Below are 16,406 nucleotides of genomic sequence, written 5' to 3'. Positions count from 1 at the left end.
TGTAGGAATGTTAAGAGAACTGACCAGTCCGCTATCAATGAAGTTCTCGTCCGCCCCAGAGTCAATTAATGCTGTGGTAGGAGAAGCTTCCCCCGCCCAGGATATCGTACCTTCCACCTGAAGTCGGCCCACCAAAGCGGATGACGCAGCCGGTGTGGTTGGAGCGGGCAGTGCCAGCAGCTGGGGAATATCCCTGGTGGAGGAAGAGCATTGGCGTGCTTGGCGAACTGGACCGCGGGAAATTGTGTGTAGGACTCCCACAGTACAGGCACAGCCACAGGCGTAGACGGTGACTCCTCTCCGCTGACGAAAGGCGACTGGCTCCCAGTTGCATGGGGACGACACTCCCGACGTCGTCAGATGGCGCTCCACTGCTGGAGCAGGGAGGGAGGAGTGGTGCCGGAAGAGCCCCGGGAGGTGGGATTTGGAGCCGACGTGTGGGTCGGAGCGGCTCGGCCCGATACGCGTTTCGTAGCGCCTTGTCATTCCAGCAGCTCTCTGCCGCTATCCCGGTTAGCTCAGTTGGTCAGCGTGTGGTGCTAATAACGCCAAGGTCATGGGTTCAACCCCTCGTACTGGCCACTCTTCTTTATGTGCTCCAGGAACAACAAAACGGCGACAACCCACTTGCCCCCATATCCAACATCACACCACCCACCTGTGAAACACCCTCGACAAGGCCGCTGAAAACAGCATGTCAAAAGCAGAGTGGCAACAAACCTCTCGGCCACCGAGACTGCAAGAAGCAGATCAATGGGGACAGTGGACCCCATTATCCTCTACCCAAAATTTAGACCACCATTGTAGAGAACGCGGGCCGCGAAAGGACAACACCCCAGCCCTCATAACCAACAGTACTCCACCACAAGGTAAACAGCATGGCCAACCAAAGCGTCACAACCCCATTGGATTTCAAGTCCAACGCCTTAACCTCTCGGCCACCGTGACTGCTTGGAAAAGACCAATGGGGGCAGGTGACCCCATTGTCCTAGAACCAAAATGTTGCTGATGTCAAGGATCAGCTGGCAACATGTGCATGGGAGGAAGACACATGGTTTGTGTGAGGAGCTACACAAGTCTTTCCACTTCTAGTTAAAAGCCAGGCACCTCACATCGTTTCCATAAAGTACCAAGGGATTGTCCTGTTGCCCTTGTATTTTGTGGGCAAAAAGGAGGCGTTTGCAAGTGGACCTCAGACCCTATCACTGGTCACCTGAACAGGGACTTGAATCCCGGACACTCAGATCAAAAGTCTAATGTTCAGTTGACTGGCTCAAACTTAGTCTTGTCTGACCACTCTTTTGTCCAGAAGATATTTGGCTAATGTGGTCTGATTTCTTAAACCTGCAAATGTCCAAATCCACAAGGGTATTGTCTCTGTAGGGCGCATTGACACACAGTTTGCCAATTGGGAACCACACAAGTGCTGTGCAAGAGTGGAGCGCAAACATGAATAAACACTGACACTGATGCACCCAGAGAACGTCCCTGGGTGGGCTCGAACCACCAGCCTCCCGGTTAACAGCCGAGCGCGCTGACCGATTGCGCCACAGAGACTCACACCCTGCCAACTTCTGTTCAGTTGAAGCCATACTAACGCATGCTATGCTTCCAGCATGCCCTTTGTTTTGGATGTGACTCGCACCTTCTGGTGTAACAATCAAACAACATTGCAAACCAGGACACCAGCTTTACTCTTTGATGAACGCAAAGTATTTTTGGGTACAATCCAGGGGTCTTGTGCTCTCACGGAAATGGCTCTGTCCTTTTTCAACATGAGTTGAGGCGAAATGTATTAAAATGGACAGACTGCATTGGTCACTCAAGCAGAATTTCTCAGTTTGCCAATTTCAGACTGCGTGACAAAGAATCAAGTCAAACTCCATCGACAGGATGGACAGGGGACAACAAAGCAGGGAAGATAAGGGATAGGGAGGAGAGGGGAAAGATGCGACCGCTTTTGTTGAGAGCCAGAGAAGAAGCTCTCCTCTCTGCAAGGTCAAGTACAGTATGCCAGAAGATTTGACCTTGTGACTTTTAATCTGAGGGTCCAGGGTTCAAGTCCTTGTTCAGGCAGGTGAAGGGAGGCCCCTTCCCTGAAATGTTACACCTCCTTCTGTGGTCAAGTACAGTCCGCCAGAAGATTTCTGCTCCTTCATCCTCAACACCGAGAAGGCCAAGGAGATGGCCGTGCACACAAGGAGTAACTTGTTTAAGTAAACCTTTTCGACCTAGCACCTTTGCGATCTTCCAGGACTGTGGATAAACGCCATTGTCAATAATTAAATTATTAAATTAAATTATCGAACCACCAACCTCTCAGTTAACAGCCAAACGTGCTGACCAATTGCGTGACAGAGACTACAACAGCATGACTGCAGTAAGGTTTCAATAATTGCTGTCCACCTTAACTCTCGGGTGGTCCGGTCTGTTACGTTTCAGGTGTCATTCTGAATTCTGCCCTTTCGCAGGAAAAGAGCCTTTGTACTTTTTCAACATGAGTTCTAAAGAAAGGTATAAGCTGAGATATACTGCATTGGCCGGGAATCGGACCCGGGCCTCCCGCTTGGCAAGCGAGAATTCTACCACTGAACCACCAATGCCACGTTGGAAAACACTGTCGGAGAACAAATTAAATTGTCGAGTGGATGTGCCTCTGCAAAGTGGCGCTAAATGACAAAACATCACAACACACGCACAGGATGCCAGGGGAGGCCGAGTACAAACAGAGCTGAGCGAGAGGGCATAAGAAAAAAAATTGTGACCTTGTGGTGGTTACCCGACAGCACCAAGGATATGGTGCACGTCTGATGCGCAATGCATGCCAGATGATGTTCATCTAGCGAGCAGACATTCTTGTGGGGGACAAGCTCAACTGTAGGAATGTTAAGAGAACTGACCAGTCCGCTATCAATGAAGTTCTCGTCCGCCCCAGAGTCAATTAATGCTGTGGTAGGAGAAGCTTCCCCCGCCCAGGATATCGTACCTTCCACCTGAAGTCGGCCCACCAAAGCGGATGACGCAGCCGGTGTGGTTGGAGCGGGCAGTGCCAGCAGCTGGGGAATATCCCTGGTGGAGGAAGAGCATTGGCGTGCTGGGCGAACTGGACCGCGGGAAATTGTGTGTAGGACTCCCACAGTACAGGCACAGCCACAGGCGTAGACGGTGACTCCTCTCCGCTGACGAAAGGCGACTGGCTCCCAGTTGCATGGGGACGACACTCCCGACGTCGTCAGACGGCGCTCCACTGCTGGAGCAGGGAGGGAGGAGTGGTGCCGGAAGAGCCCCGGGAGGTGGGATTTGGAGCCGACGTGTGGGTCGGAGCGGCTCCGCCCGATACGCGTTTCGTAGCGCCTTGTCATTCCAGCAGCTCTCTGCCGCTATCCCGGTTAGCTCAGTTGGTCAGCGTGTGGTGCTAATAATGCCAAGGTCATGGGTTCAACCCCTCGTACTGGCCACTCTTCTTTATGTGCTCCAGGAACAACAAAACGGCGACAACCCACTTGCCCCCTGTTTAAATCCCTAGTTACCCAGGGGATGCAAGACCCTTACTTCCCCCTCGTGTTATGGGGGAACAGGCGCACCTCCCTGCCTGACTACTCCGTTTAAAGGGTTACGGCCGCTCGCGTGAAGGAAGGGCCTCTTAGTCAGGGGCGAGAGAGACTCACCCAGGTATTAACAGCCACGGCTTGGCAGAGGTGGCCCCGCTGCATCCGGGCCTACACACAAACCAGAGTAACCGCGGGTTGGTTGTGAGTGACACCGGACCCTCTGCTTTTAAGGCTGCTCTCTCTCTGATATGGATTGTTGCTCTTGTTAAGGACCTGGGGTTATTTACTCATCTATTAGCGATCAGAGGGACCTATAGGTTGTAGGTTACCGGAACAACCGAAAAAGGAATTTTGTTACAACACACGCTTTACTCTTTTATGTCACAGAAACAAAGAGAGACAAGTCTCTGTAAAAGGGAGAAAAGGTTTATTAAAGTTTAGCAAGGGCAATTCAGCAGGATTAGATAGACTATAAGGTAAAAGATAAACAGGACTAGCCGCGTGAGCTCCACTCACCTACCTGACCGAGGAGGCATAAGCTGTAAGCTAGCGCCTCGCTCTTATCAGTAGTAGTAAGCCGCAGGAGATGATAAAAAGTCCCGTAAGATAAAAAGGCCTGCCGGGGGTTGATCGGATCAGGCGGGAAACCGGGTGATCAATCCGACGTCCTTCCTTTGGTTCACTGGTATTCCGGAGTATCACTTGGGCAAGGCGGGTTTGGGGACAGCGGTGGCTGGCTCCTGGTCCCCGTTGGCTCGACTCGAATCCCGGGAGAGTTCCAGTGAACTTTCTTCTTATGTGGAGTGCAGCGTTCATCTGGCCCGAGGAGGCTTCTCTTCCTCGGCTTCTTGCAGTTGAGATCGTGCGGGTGGTCAATGGTTGCTGTCCTCTGAGTCTTCTTGGGAGCCTAGGGAGCTTCTTGTAGTGCTGCCTCTTTGTTAGGCAGCCTGGAACCAGCCTAGAGCACTGAGAATTCATTCCCTTTATGCTCTGTTTAAGCCCTGCCCTTGTCCCTCCTTTCCTTCATGGGTCCTCCCCGAGGGAGTTGACTTTCATCCAGTATTTTTCCTATGTCCCGCCTTTCTCCGCCCAAAAGGTGGTCCTTTTCGCTAGAAGGGGATCTCCCTTGTGACCTTTGGCCTAGATAGACGATGTTTGACCTACTTTGTGAGTTTGGAGCTCATAACGGCGGTTTAATGACATCTCATACTTATCTTAGTCATACAACCATAATGCCATGTTGTTACAACTTTGATTATAGGGCTACATAAATCATCACATCAAATCATCACATTTAATCACATTTAAGAGCCTGGCGAAGCGATAGTTATGCAAGAGTCCCTGTGGTTCTGGAAGTGCGGTGGAAAGTATGTGTGTGTGTTGTCCCTATAAATGCACATGTCTTCCAAATGACATGAGGTATCAACTGACTTGTGTTTTGTGTAGTTGCTTGTCTAAAAGCGATAGAAAAGCGATTGATGAACGTGTTTGAACTGTTTCCCGTTTACTATTCAGTACAACTAACCATACATGTTGTTTTTGTCTACCTCTGGCGTACAAATCATAGATTACACCCCCTCCGTCCGGCCCTTGGACGGAGGTGTCTTTCCAGGTCACTCGACACCCCATATCCAACATCACACCACCCACCTGTGAAACACCCTCGACAAGGCCACTGAAAACAGCATGTCAAAAGCAGAGTGGCAACAAACCTCTCGGCCACCGAGACTGCAAGAAGCAGATCAATGGGGACAGTGGACCCCATTATCCTCTACCCAAAATTTAGACCACCATTGTAGAGAATGCGGGCCGCGAAAGGACAACACCCCAGCCCTCATAACCAACAGTACTCCACCACAAGGTAAACAGCATGGTCAACCAAAGCGTCACAACCCCATTGGATTTCAAGTCCAACGCCTTAACCTCTCGGCCACCGTGACTGCTTGGAAAAGACCAATGGGGGCAGGTGACCCCATTGTCCTAGAACCAAAATGTTGCTGATGTCAAGGATCAGCTGGCAACATGTGCATGGGAGGAAGACACATGGTTTGTGTGAGGGGCTACACAAGTCTTTCCACTTCTAGTTAAAAGCCAGGCACCTCACATCGTTTCCATAAAGTACCAAGGGATTGTCCTGTTGCCCTTGTATTTTGTGGGCAAAAAGGAGGCGTTTGCAAGTGGACCTCAGACCCTATCACTGGTCACCTGAACAGGGACTTGAATCCCGGACACTCAGATCAAAAGTCTAATGTTCAGTTGACTGGCTCAAACTTAGTCTTTTCTGACCACTCTTTTGTCCAGAAGATATTTGGCTAATGTGGTCTGATTTCTTAAACCTGCAAATGTCCAAATAAACAAGGGTATTGTCTTTGTAGGGCGCATTGACACACAGTTTGCCAATTGGGAACCACACAAGTGCTGTGCAAGAGTGGAGCGCAAACATGAATAAACACTGACACTGATGCACTCAGAGAACGTCCCTGGGTGGGCTCGAACCACCAGCCTCCCGGTTAACAGCCGAGCGCGCTGACCGATTGCGCCACAGAGACTCACACCCTGCCAACTTCTGTTCAGTTGAAGCCATACTAACGCATGCTATGCTTCCAGCATGCCCTTTGTTTTGGATGTGACTCGCACCTTCTGGTGTAACAATCAAACAACATTGCAAACCAGGACACCAGCTTTACTCTTTGATGAACGCAAAGTATTTTTGGGTACAATCCAGGGGTCTTGTGCTCTCACGGAAATGGCTCTGTCCTTTTTCAACATGAGTTGAGACGAAATGTATTAAAATGGACAGACTGCATTGGTCACTCAAGCAGAATTTCTCAGTTTGCCAATTTCAGACTGCGTGACAAAGAATCAAGTCAAACTCCATCGACAGGATGGACAGGGGACAACAAAGCAGGGAAGATAAGGGATAGGGAGGAGAGGGGAAAGATGTGACCGCTTTTGTTGAGAGCCAGAGAAGAAGCTCTCCTCTCTGCAAGGTCAAGTACAGTATGCCAGAAGATTTGACCTTGTGAGTTCAACGAAGGCCTGGATAGCTCAGTTGGTAGAGCATCAGACTTTTAATCTGAGGGTGCAGAGTTCAAGTCCCTGTTCAGGCGGGTGAAGGGAGGCCCCTTTCCTGAAATGTTACACCTCCTTCTGTGGTCAAGTACAGTACGCCAGAAGATTTCTGCTCCTTCATCCTCAACACCGAGAAGGCCAAGGAGATGGCCGTGCACACAAGGAGTAACTTGTTTAAGTAAACCTTTTCGACCTAGCACCTTTGCGATCTTCCAGGACTGTGGATAAACGCCATTGTCAATAATTAAATTATTAAATAAAATTATCGAACCACCAACCTCTCAGTTAACAGCCAAACGTGCTGACCAATTGCGTGACAGAGACTACAACAGCATGACTGCAGTAAGGTTTCAATAATTGCTGTCCACCTTAACTCTCGGGTGGTCCGGTCTGTTACGTTTCAGGTGTCATTCTGAATTCTGCCCTTTCGCAGGAAAAGAGCCTTTGCACTTTTTCAACATGAGCTCTAAAGAAAGGTATAAGCTGAGATATACTGCATTGGCCGGGAATCGGACCCGGGCCTCCCGCTTGGCAAGCGAGAATTCTACCACTGAACCACCAATGCCACGTTAGGAAACACTGTCGGAGAACAAATTAAATTGTCGAGTGGATGTGCCTCTGCAAAGTGGCGCTAAATGACAAAACATCACAACACACGCACAGGATGCCAGGGGAGGCCGAGTACTAACAGAGCTGAGCGAGAGGGCATAAGAAAAAAATTTGTGACCTTGTGGTGGTTACCCGACAGCACCAAGGATATGGTGCACGTCTGATGCGCAATGCATGCCAGATGATGTTCATCTAGCGAGCAGACATTCTTGTGGGGGACAAGCTCAACTGTAGGAATGTTAAGAGAACTGACCAGTCCGCTATCAATGAAGTTCTCGTCCGCCCCAGAGTCAATTAATGCTGTGGTAGGAGAAGCTTCCCCCGCCCAGGATATCGTACCTTCCACCTGAAGTCGGCCCACCAAAGCGGATGACGCAGCCGGTGTGGTTGGAGCGGGCAGTGCCAGCAGCTGGGGAATATCCCTGGTGGAGGAAGAGCATTGGCGTGCTGGGCGAACTGGACCGCGGGAAATTGTGTGTAGGACTCCCACAGTACAGGCACAGCCACAGGCGTAGACGGTGACTACTCTCCGCTGACGAAAGGCGACTGGCTCCCAGTTGCATGGGGACGACACTCCCGACGTCGTCAGACGGCGCTCCACTGCTGGAGCAGGGAGGGAGGAGTGGTGCCGGAAGAGCCCCGGGAGGTGGGATTTGGAGCCGACGTGTGGGTCGGAGCAGCTCCGCCCGATACGCGTTTCGTAGCGCCTTGTCATTCCAGCAGCTCTCTGCCACTATCCCGGTTAGCTCAGTTGGTCAGCGTGTGGTGCTAATAACGCCAAGGGCATGGGTTCAACCCCTCGTACTGGCCACTCTTCTTTATGTGCTCCAGGAACAACAAAACGGCGACAACCCACTTGCCCCCATATCCAACATCACACCACCCACCTGTGAAACACCCTCGACAAGGCCGCTGAAAAAAGCATGTCAAAAGCAGAGTGGCAACGAACCTCTCGGCCACCGAGACTGCAAGAAGCAGATCAATGGGGACAGTGGACCCCATTATCCTCTACCCAAAATTTAGACCACCATTGTAGAGAACGCGGGCCGCGAAAGGACAACACCCCAGCCCTCATAACCAACAGTACTCCACCACAAGGTAAACAGCATGGCGGCAACAAATGCCCAACCAAAGCGTCACAGACAGGATTCGAACCTGTGCGGGGAAACCCCATTGGATTTCAAGTCCAACGCCTTAACCTCTCGGCCACCGTGACTGCTTGGAAAAGACCAATGGGGGCAGGTGACCCCATTGTCCTAGAACCAAAATGTTGCTGATGTCAAGGATCAGCTGGCAACATGTGCATGGGAGGAAGACACATGGTTTGTGTGAGGGGCTACACAAGTCTTTCCACTTCTAGTTAAAAGCCAGGCACCTCACATCGTTTCCATAAAGTACCAAGGGATTGTCCTGTTGCCCTTGTATTTTGTGGGCAAAAAGGAGGCGTTTGCAAGTGGACCTCAGACCCTATCACTGGTCACCTGAACAGGGACTTGAATCCCGGACACTCAGATCAAAAGTCTAATGTTCAGTTGACTGGCTCAAACTTAGTCTTGTCCAGAAGATATTTGGCTAATGTGGTCTGATTTCTTAAACCTGCAAATGTCCAAATACACAAGGGTATTGTCTTTGTAGGGCGCATTGACACACAGTTTGCCAATTGGGAACCACACAAGTGCTGTGCAAGAGTGGAGCGCAAACATGAATAAACACTGACGCTGATGCACCCAGAGAACGTCCCTGGGTGGGCTCGAACCACCAGCCTCCCGGTTAACAGCCGAGCGCGCTGACCGATTGCGCCACAGAGACTCACACCCTGCCAACTTCTGTTCAGTTGAAGCCATACTAATGCATGCTATGCTTCCAGCATGCCCTTTGTTTTGGATGTGACTCGCACCTTCTGGTGTAACAATCAAACAACATTGCAAACCAGGACACCAGCTTTACTCTTTGATGAACGCAAAGTATTTTTGGGTACAATCCAGGGGTCTTGTGCTCTCACGGAAATGGCTCTGTCCTTTTTCAACATGAGTTGAGGCGAAATGTATTAAAATGGACAGACTGCATTGGTCACTCAAGCAGAATTTCTCAGTTTGCCAATTTCAGACTGCGTGACAAAGAATCAAGTCAAACTCCATCGACAGGATGGACAGGGGACAACAAAGCAGGGAAGATAAGGGATAGGGAGGAGAGGGGAAAGATGTGACCGCTTTTGTTGAGAGCCAGAGAAGAAGCTCTCCTCTCTGCAAGGTCAAGTACAGTATGCCAGAAGATTTGACCTCGTGAGTTGTCCTCATTCAACAAAGGCCTGGATAGCTCAGTTGGTAGAGCATCAGACTTTTAATCTGAGGGTCCAGGGTTCAAGTCCCTGTTCAGGCGGGTGAAGGGAGGCCCCTTCCCTGAAATGTTACACCTACTTCCTTTATCCTCCTTCTGTGGTCAAGTACAGTACGCCAGAAGATTTCTGCTCCTTCATCCTCAACACCGAGAAGGCCAAGGAGATGGCTGTGCACACCTTTGCGATCTTCCAGGACTGTGGATAAACGCCATTGTCAATAATTAAATTATTAAATTAAATTATCGAACCACTAACCTCTCAGTTAACAGCCAAACGTGCTGACCAATTGCGTGACAGAGACTACAACAGCATGACTGCAGTAAGGTTTCAATAATTGCTGTCCACCTTAACTCTCGGGTGGTCCGGTCTGTTACGTTTCAGGTGTCATTCTGAATTCTGCCCTTTCGCAGGAAAAGAGCCTTTGTACTTTTTCAACATGAGCTCTAAAGAAAGGTATAAGCTGAGATATACTGCATTGGCCGGGAATCGGACCCGGGCCTCCCGCTTGGCAAGCGAGAATTCTACCACTGAACCACCAATGCCACGTTGGGAAACACTCTCGGAGAACAAATTAAATTGTCGAGTGGATGTGCCTCTGCAAAGTGGCGCTAAATGACAAAACATCACAACACACGCACAGGATGCCAGGGGAGGCCGAGTACTAACAGAGCTGAGCGAGAGGGCATAAGAAAAAAATTTGTGACCTTGTGGTGGTTACCCGACAGCACCAAGGATATGGTGCACGTCTGATGCGCAATGCATGCCAGATGATGTTCATCTAGCGAGCAGACATTCTTGTGGGGGACAAGCTCAACTGTAGGAATGTTAAGAGAACTGACCAGTCCGCTATCAATGAAGTTCTCGTCCGCCCCAGAGTCAATTAATGCTGTGGTAGGAGAAGCTTCCCCCGCCCAGGATATCGTACCTTCCACCTGAAGTCGGCCCACCAAAGCGGATGACGCAGCCGGTGTGGTTGAAGCGGGCAGTGCCAGCAGCTGGGGAATATCCCTGGTGGAGGAAGAGCATTGGCGTGCTGGGCGAACTGGACCGCGGGAAATTGTGTGTAGGACTCCCACAGTACAGGCACAGCCACAGGCGTAGACGGTGACTCCTCTCCGCTGACGAAAAGGCGACTGGCTCCCAGTTGCATGGGGACGACACTCCCGACGTCGTCAGACGGCGCTCCACTGCTGGAGCAGGGAGGGAGGAGTGGTGCCGGAAGAGCCCCGGGAGGTGGGATTTGGAGCCGACGTGTGGGTCGGAGCGGCTCCGCCCGATACGCGTTTCGTAGCGCCTTGTCATTCCAGCAGCTCTCTGCCGCTATCCCGGTTAGCTCAGTTGGTCAGCGTGTGGTGCTAATAACGCCAAGGTCATGGGTTCAACCCCTCGTACTGGCCACTCTTCTTTATGTGCTCCAGGAACAACAAAACGGCGACAACCCACTTGCCCCCATATCCAACATCACACCACCCACCTGTGAAACACCCTCGACAAGGCCGCTGAAAACAGCATGTCAAAAGCAGAGTGGCAACAAACCTCTCGGCCACCGAGACTGCAAGAAGCAGATCAATGGGGACAGTGGACCCCATTATCCTCTACCCAAAATTTAGACCACCATTGTAGAGAACGCGGGCCGCGAAAGGACAACACCCCAGCCCTCATAACCAACAGTACTCCACCACAAGGTAAACAGCATGGCGGCAACAAATGCCCAACCAAAGCGTCACAGACAGGATTCGAACCTGTGCGGGGAAACCCCATTGGATTTCAAGTCCAACGCCTTAACCTCTCGGCCACTGCGTGACAAAGAATCAAGTCAAACTCCATCGACAGGATGGACAGGGGACAACAAAGCAGGGAAGATAAGGGATAGGGAGGAGAGGGGAAAGATGCGACCGCTTTTGTTGAGAGCCAGAGAAGAAGCTCTCCTCTCTGCAAGGTCAAGTACAGTATGCCAGAAGATTTGACCTCGTGAGTTGCCCTCATTCAACAAAGGCCTGGATAGCTCAGTTGGTAGAGCATCAGACTTTTAATCTGAGGGTCCAGGGTTCAAGTCCCTGTTCAGGCAGGTGAAGGGAGGCCTTCCCTGAAATGTTACACCTCCTTCTGTGGTCAAGTACAGTCCGCCAGAAGATTTCTGCTCCTTCATCCTCAACACCGAGAAGGCCAAGGAGATGGCCGTGCACACAAGGAGTAACTTGTTTAAGTAAACCTTTTCGACCTAGCACCTTTGCGATCTTCCAGGACTGTGGATAAACGCCATTGTCAATAATTAAATTATTAAATTAAATTATCGAACCACTAACCTCTCAGTTAACAGCCAAACGTGCTGACCAATTGCGTGACAGAGACTACAACAGCATGACTGCAGTAAGGTTTCAATAATTGCTGTCCACCTTAACTCTCGGGTGGTCCGGTCTGTTACGTTTCAGGTGTCATTCTGAATTCTGCCCTTTCGCAGGAAAAGAGCCTTTGTACTTTTTCAACATGAGCTCTAAAGAAAGGTATAAGCTGAGATATACTGCATTGGCCGGGAATCGGACCCGGGCCTCCCGCTTGGCAAGCGAGAATTCTACCACTGAACCACCAATGCCACGTTGGGAAACACTGTCGGAGAACAAATTAAATTGTCGAGTGGATGTGCCTCTGCAAAGTGGCGCTAAATGACAAAACATCACAACACACGCACAGGATGCCAGGGGAGGCCGAGTACTAACAGAGCTGAGCGAGAGGGCATAAGAAAAAAATTTGTGACCTTGTGGTGGTTACCCGACAGCACCAAGGATATGGTGCACGTCTGATGCGCAATGCATGCCAGATGATGTTCATCTAGCGAGCAGACATTCTTGTGGGGGACAAGCTCAACTGTAGGAATGTTAAGAGAACTGACCAGTCCGCTATCAATGAAGTTCTCGTCCGCCCCAGAGTCAATTAATGCTGTGGTAGGAGAAGCTTCCCCCGCCCAGGATATCGTACCTTCCACCTGAAGTCGGCCCACCAAAGCGGATGACGCAGCCGGTGTGGTTGGAGCGGGCAGTGCCAGCAGCTGGGGAATATCCCTGGTGGAGGAAGAGCATTGGCGTGCTGGGCGAACTGGACCGCGGGAAATTGTGTGTAGGACTCCCACAGTACAGGCACAGCCACAGGCGTAGACGGTCACTCCTCTCCGCTGACGAAAGGCGACTGGCTCCCAGTTGCATGGGGACGACACTCCCGACGTCGTCAGACGGCGCTCCACTGCTGGAGCAGGGAGGGAGGAGTGGTGCCGGAAGAGCCCCGGGAGGTGGGATTTGGAGCCGACGTGTGGGTCGGAGCGGCTCCGCCCGATACGCGTTTCGTAGCGCCTTGTCATTCCAGCAGCTCTCTGCCGCTATCCCGGTTAGCTCAGTTGGTCAGCGTGTGGTGCTAATAACGCCAAGGTCATGGGTTCAACCCCTCGTACTGGCCACTCTTCTTTATGTGCTCCAGGAACAACAAAACGGCGACAACCCACTTGCCCCCATATCCAACATCACACCACCCACCTGTGAAACACCCTCGACAAGGCCGCTGAAAACAGCATGTCAAAAGCAGAGTGGCAACAAACCTCTCGGCCACCGAGACTGCAAGAAGCAGATCAATGGGGACAGTGGACCCCATTATCCTCTACCCAAAATTTAGACCACCATTGTAGAGAACACGGGCCGCGAAAGGACAACACCCCAGCCCTCATAACCAACAGTACTCCACCACAAGGTAAACAGCATGGCGGCAACAAATGCCCAACCAAAGCGTCACAGACAGGATTCGAACCTGTGCGGGGAAACCCCATTGGATTTCAAGTCCAACGCCTTAACCTCTCGGCCACTGCGTGACAAAGAATCAAGTCAAACTCCATCGACAGGATGGACAGGGGACAACAAAGCAGGGAAGATAAGGGATAGGGAGGAGAGGGGAAAGATGCGACCGCTTTTGTTGAGAGCCAGAGAAGAAGCTCTCCTCTCTGCAAGGTCAAGTACAGTATGCCAGAAGATTTGACCTCGTGAGTTGCCCTCATTCAACAAAGGCCTGGATAGCTCAGTTGGTAGAGCATCAGACTTTTAATCTGAGGGTCCAGGGTTCAAGTCCCTGTTCAGGCAGGTGAAGGGAGGCCTTCCCTGAAATGTTACACCTCCTTCTGTGGTCAAGTACAGTCCGCCAGAAGATTTCTGCTCCTTCATCCTCAACACCGAGAAGGCCAAGGAGATGGCCGTGCACACAAGGAGTAACTTGTTTAAGTAAACCTTTTCGACCTAGCACCTTTGCGATCTTCCAGGACTGTGGATAAACGCCATTGTCAATAATTAAATTATTAAATTAAATTATCGAACCACTAACCTCTCAGTTAACAGCCAAACGTGCTGACCAATTGCGTGACAGAGACTACAACAGCATGACTGCAGTAAGGTTTCAATAATTGCTGTCCACCTTAACTCTCGGGTGGTCCGGTCTGTTACGTTTCAGGTGTCATTCTGAATTCTGCCCTTTCGCAGGAAAAGAGCCTTTGTACTTTTTCAACATGAGCTCTAAAGAAAGGTATAAGCTGAGATATACTGCATTGGCCGGGAATCGGACCCGGGCCTCCCGCTTGGCAAGCGAGAATTCTACCACTGAACCACCAATGCCACGTTGGGAAACACTGTCGGAGAACAAATTAAATTGTCGAGTGGATGTGCCTCTGCAAAGTGGCGCTAAATGACAAAACATCACAACACACGCACAGGATGCCAGGGGAGGCCGAGTACTAACAGAGCTGAGCGAGAGGGCATAAGAAAAAAATTTGTGACCTTGTGGTGGTTACCCGACAGCACCAAGGATATGGTGCACGTCTGATGCGCAATGCATGCCAGATGATGTTCATCTAGCGAGCAGACATTCTTGTGGGGGACAAGCTCAACTGTAGGAATGTTAAGAGAACTGACCAGTCCGCTATCAATGAAGTTCTCGTCCGCCCCAGAGTCAATTAATGCTGTGGTAGGAGAAGCTTCCCCCGCCCAGGATATCGTACCTTCCACCTGAAGTCGGCCCACCAAAGCGGATGACGCAGCCGGTGTGGTTGGAGCGGGCAGTGCCAGCAGCTGGGGAATATCCCTGGTGGAGGAAGAGCATTGGCGTGCTGGGCGAACTGGACCGCGGGAAATTGTGTGTAGGACTCCCACAGTACAGGCACAGCCACAGGCGTAGACGGTCACTCCTCTCCGCTGACGAAAGGCGACTGGCTCCCAGTTGCATGGGGACGACACTCCCGACGTCGTCAGACGGCGCTCCACTGCTGGAGCAGGGAGGGAGGAGTGGTGCCGGAAGAGCCCCGGGAGGTGGGATTTGGAGCCGACGTGTGGGTCGGAGCGGCTCCGCCCGATACGCGTTTCGTAGCGCCTTGTCATTCCAGCAGCTCTCTGCCGCTATCCCGGTTAGCTCAGTTGGTCAGCGTGTGGTGCTAATAACGCCAAGGTCATGGGTTCAACCCCTCGTACTGGCCACTCTTCTTTATGTGCTCCAGGAACAACAAAACGGCGACAACCCACTTGCCCCCATATCCAACATCACACCACCCACCTGTGAAACACCCTCGACAAGGCCGCTGAAAACAGCATGTCAAAAGCAGAGTGGCAACAAACCTCTCGGCCACCGAGACTGCAAGAAGCAGATCAATGGGGACAGTGGACCCCATTATCCTCTACCCAAAATTTAGACCACCATTGTAGAGAACACGGGCCGCGAAAGGACAACACCCCAGCCCTCATAACCAACAGTACTCCACCACAAGGTAAACAGCATGGCCAACCAAAGCGTCACAACCCCATTGGATTTCAAGTCCAACGCCTTAACCTCTCGGCCACCGTGACTGCTTGGAAAAGACCAATGGGGGCAGGTGACCCCATTGTCCTAGAACCAAAATGTTGCTGATGTCAAGGATCAGCTGGCAACATGTGCATGGGAGGAAGACACATGGTTTGTGTGAGGGGCTACACAAGTCTTTCCACTTCTAGTTAAAAGCCAGGCACCTCACATCGTTTCCATAAAGTACCAAGGGATTGTCCTGTTGCCCTTGTATTTTGTGGGCAAAAAGGAGGCGTTTGCAAGTGGACCTCAGACCCTATCACTGGTCACCTGAACAGGGACTTGAATCCCGGACACTCAGATCAAAAGTCTAATGTTCAGTTGACTGGCTCAAACTTAGTCTTGTCCAGAAGATATTTGGCTAATGTGGTCTGATTTCTTAAACCTGCAAATGTCCAAATACACAAGGGTATTGTCTTTGTAGGGCGCATTGACACACAGTTTGCCAATTGGGAACCACACAAGTGCTGTGCAAGAGTGGAGCGCAAACATGAATAAACACTGACGCTGATGCACCCAGAGAACGTCCCTGGGTGGGCTCGAACCACCAGCCTCCCGGTTAACAGCCGAGCGCGCTGACCGATTGCGCCACAGAGACTCACACCCTGCCAACTTCTGTTCAGTTGAAGCCATACTAACGCATGCTATGCTTCCAGCATGCCCTTTGTTTTGGATGTGACTCGCACCTTCTGGTGTAACAATCAAACAACATTGCAAACCAGGACACCAGCTTTACTCTTTGATGAACGCAAAGTATTTTTGGGTACAATCCAGGGGTCTTGTGCTCTCACGGAAATGGCTCTGTCCTTTTTCAACATGAGTTGAGGCGAAATGTATTAAAATGGACAGACTGCATTGGTCACTCAAGCAGAATTTCTCAGTTTGCCAATTTCAGACTGCGTGACAAAGAATCAAGTCAAACTCCATCGACAGGATGGACAGGGGACAACAAAGCAGGGAAGATAAGGGATAGGGAG

The 16,406-nt window shown here is 51.0% G+C and overlaps 15 non-coding genes across 15 annotated transcripts; 3 read left to right on the top strand and 12 right to left on the bottom strand.

Moving 5' to 3' along the window:
* Nucleotides 1–1,483: 1,483 nt before the first annotated feature.
* On the bottom strand, nt 1,484–1,557 carry trnan-guu (transfer RNA asparagine (anticodon GUU)). The gene has a single exon. It is a non-coding gene; the product is annotated as a tRNA-Asn (tRNA).
* Nucleotides 1,558–2,532: 975 nt separating this feature from the next.
* On the bottom strand, nt 2,533–2,603 carry trnag-gcc (transfer RNA glycine (anticodon GCC)). Its single transcript has one exon. It is a non-coding gene; the product is annotated as a tRNA-Gly (tRNA).
* Nucleotides 2,604–6,026: 3,423 nt separating this feature from the next.
* Nucleotides 6,027–6,100, bottom strand: trnan-guu (transfer RNA asparagine (anticodon GUU)). Its single transcript has one exon. It is a non-coding gene; the product is annotated as a tRNA-Asn (tRNA).
* A 1,017-nt stretch (nt 6,101–7,117) lies between these two features.
* Nucleotides 7,118–7,188, bottom strand: trnag-gcc (transfer RNA glycine (anticodon GCC)). Its single transcript has one exon. It is a non-coding gene; the product is annotated as a tRNA-Gly (tRNA).
* Nucleotides 7,189–8,366: 1,178 nt separating this feature from the next.
* Nucleotides 8,367–8,448, bottom strand: trnas-uga (transfer RNA serine (anticodon UGA)). The gene has a single exon. It is a non-coding gene; the product is annotated as a tRNA-Ser (tRNA).
* A 519-nt stretch (nt 8,449–8,967) lies between these two features.
* trnan-guu (transfer RNA asparagine (anticodon GUU)) lies at nt 8,968–9,041 on the bottom strand. Its single transcript has one exon. It is a non-coding gene; the product is annotated as a tRNA-Asn (tRNA).
* Nucleotides 9,042–9,538: 497 nt separating this feature from the next.
* trnak-uuu (transfer RNA lysine (anticodon UUU)) lies at nt 9,539–9,611 on the top strand. The gene has a single exon. It is a non-coding gene; the product is annotated as a tRNA-Lys (tRNA).
* Nucleotides 9,612–10,041: 430 nt separating this feature from the next.
* trnag-gcc (transfer RNA glycine (anticodon GCC)) lies at nt 10,042–10,112 on the bottom strand. Its single transcript has one exon. It is a non-coding gene; the product is annotated as a tRNA-Gly (tRNA).
* Nucleotides 10,113–11,291: 1,179 nt separating this feature from the next.
* Nucleotides 11,292–11,375, bottom strand: trnas-uga (transfer RNA serine (anticodon UGA)). Its single transcript has one exon. It is a non-coding gene; the product is annotated as a tRNA-Ser (tRNA).
* A 190-nt stretch (nt 11,376–11,565) lies between these two features.
* Nucleotides 11,566–11,638, top strand: trnak-uuu (transfer RNA lysine (anticodon UUU)). Its single transcript has one exon. It is a non-coding gene; the product is annotated as a tRNA-Lys (tRNA).
* Nucleotides 11,639–12,092: 454 nt separating this feature from the next.
* trnag-gcc (transfer RNA glycine (anticodon GCC)) lies at nt 12,093–12,163 on the bottom strand. Its single transcript has one exon. It is a non-coding gene; the product is annotated as a tRNA-Gly (tRNA).
* Nucleotides 12,164–13,341: 1,178 nt separating this feature from the next.
* trnas-uga (transfer RNA serine (anticodon UGA)) lies at nt 13,342–13,425 on the bottom strand. The gene has a single exon. It is a non-coding gene; the product is annotated as a tRNA-Ser (tRNA).
* A 190-nt stretch (nt 13,426–13,615) lies between these two features.
* On the top strand, nt 13,616–13,688 carry trnak-uuu (transfer RNA lysine (anticodon UUU)). Its single transcript has one exon. It is a non-coding gene; the product is annotated as a tRNA-Lys (tRNA).
* Nucleotides 13,689–14,142: 454 nt separating this feature from the next.
* Nucleotides 14,143–14,213, bottom strand: trnag-gcc (transfer RNA glycine (anticodon GCC)). Its single transcript has one exon. It is a non-coding gene; the product is annotated as a tRNA-Gly (tRNA).
* A 1,740-nt stretch (nt 14,214–15,953) lies between these two features.
* On the bottom strand, nt 15,954–16,027 carry trnan-guu (transfer RNA asparagine (anticodon GUU)). The gene has a single exon. It is a non-coding gene; the product is annotated as a tRNA-Asn (tRNA).
* Nucleotides 16,028–16,406: the final 379 nt, after the last annotated feature.

The sequence above is a fragment of the Doryrhamphus excisus genome, unplaced genomic scaffold (genome assembly GCF_037039965.1).
Source record: "Doryrhamphus excisus strain RoL-2023G ecotype Guam unplaced genomic scaffold, RoL_Dexc_Guam_v1.1 HiC_scaffold_24, whole genome shotgun sequence".
Lineage (NCBI taxonomy): Eukaryota > Metazoa > Chordata > Actinopteri > Syngnathiformes > Syngnathidae > Doryrhamphus > Doryrhamphus excisus.
Note: the sequence above shows the minus strand (reverse complement) of the source record. Positions and strands in the feature narration are given on the sequence as shown.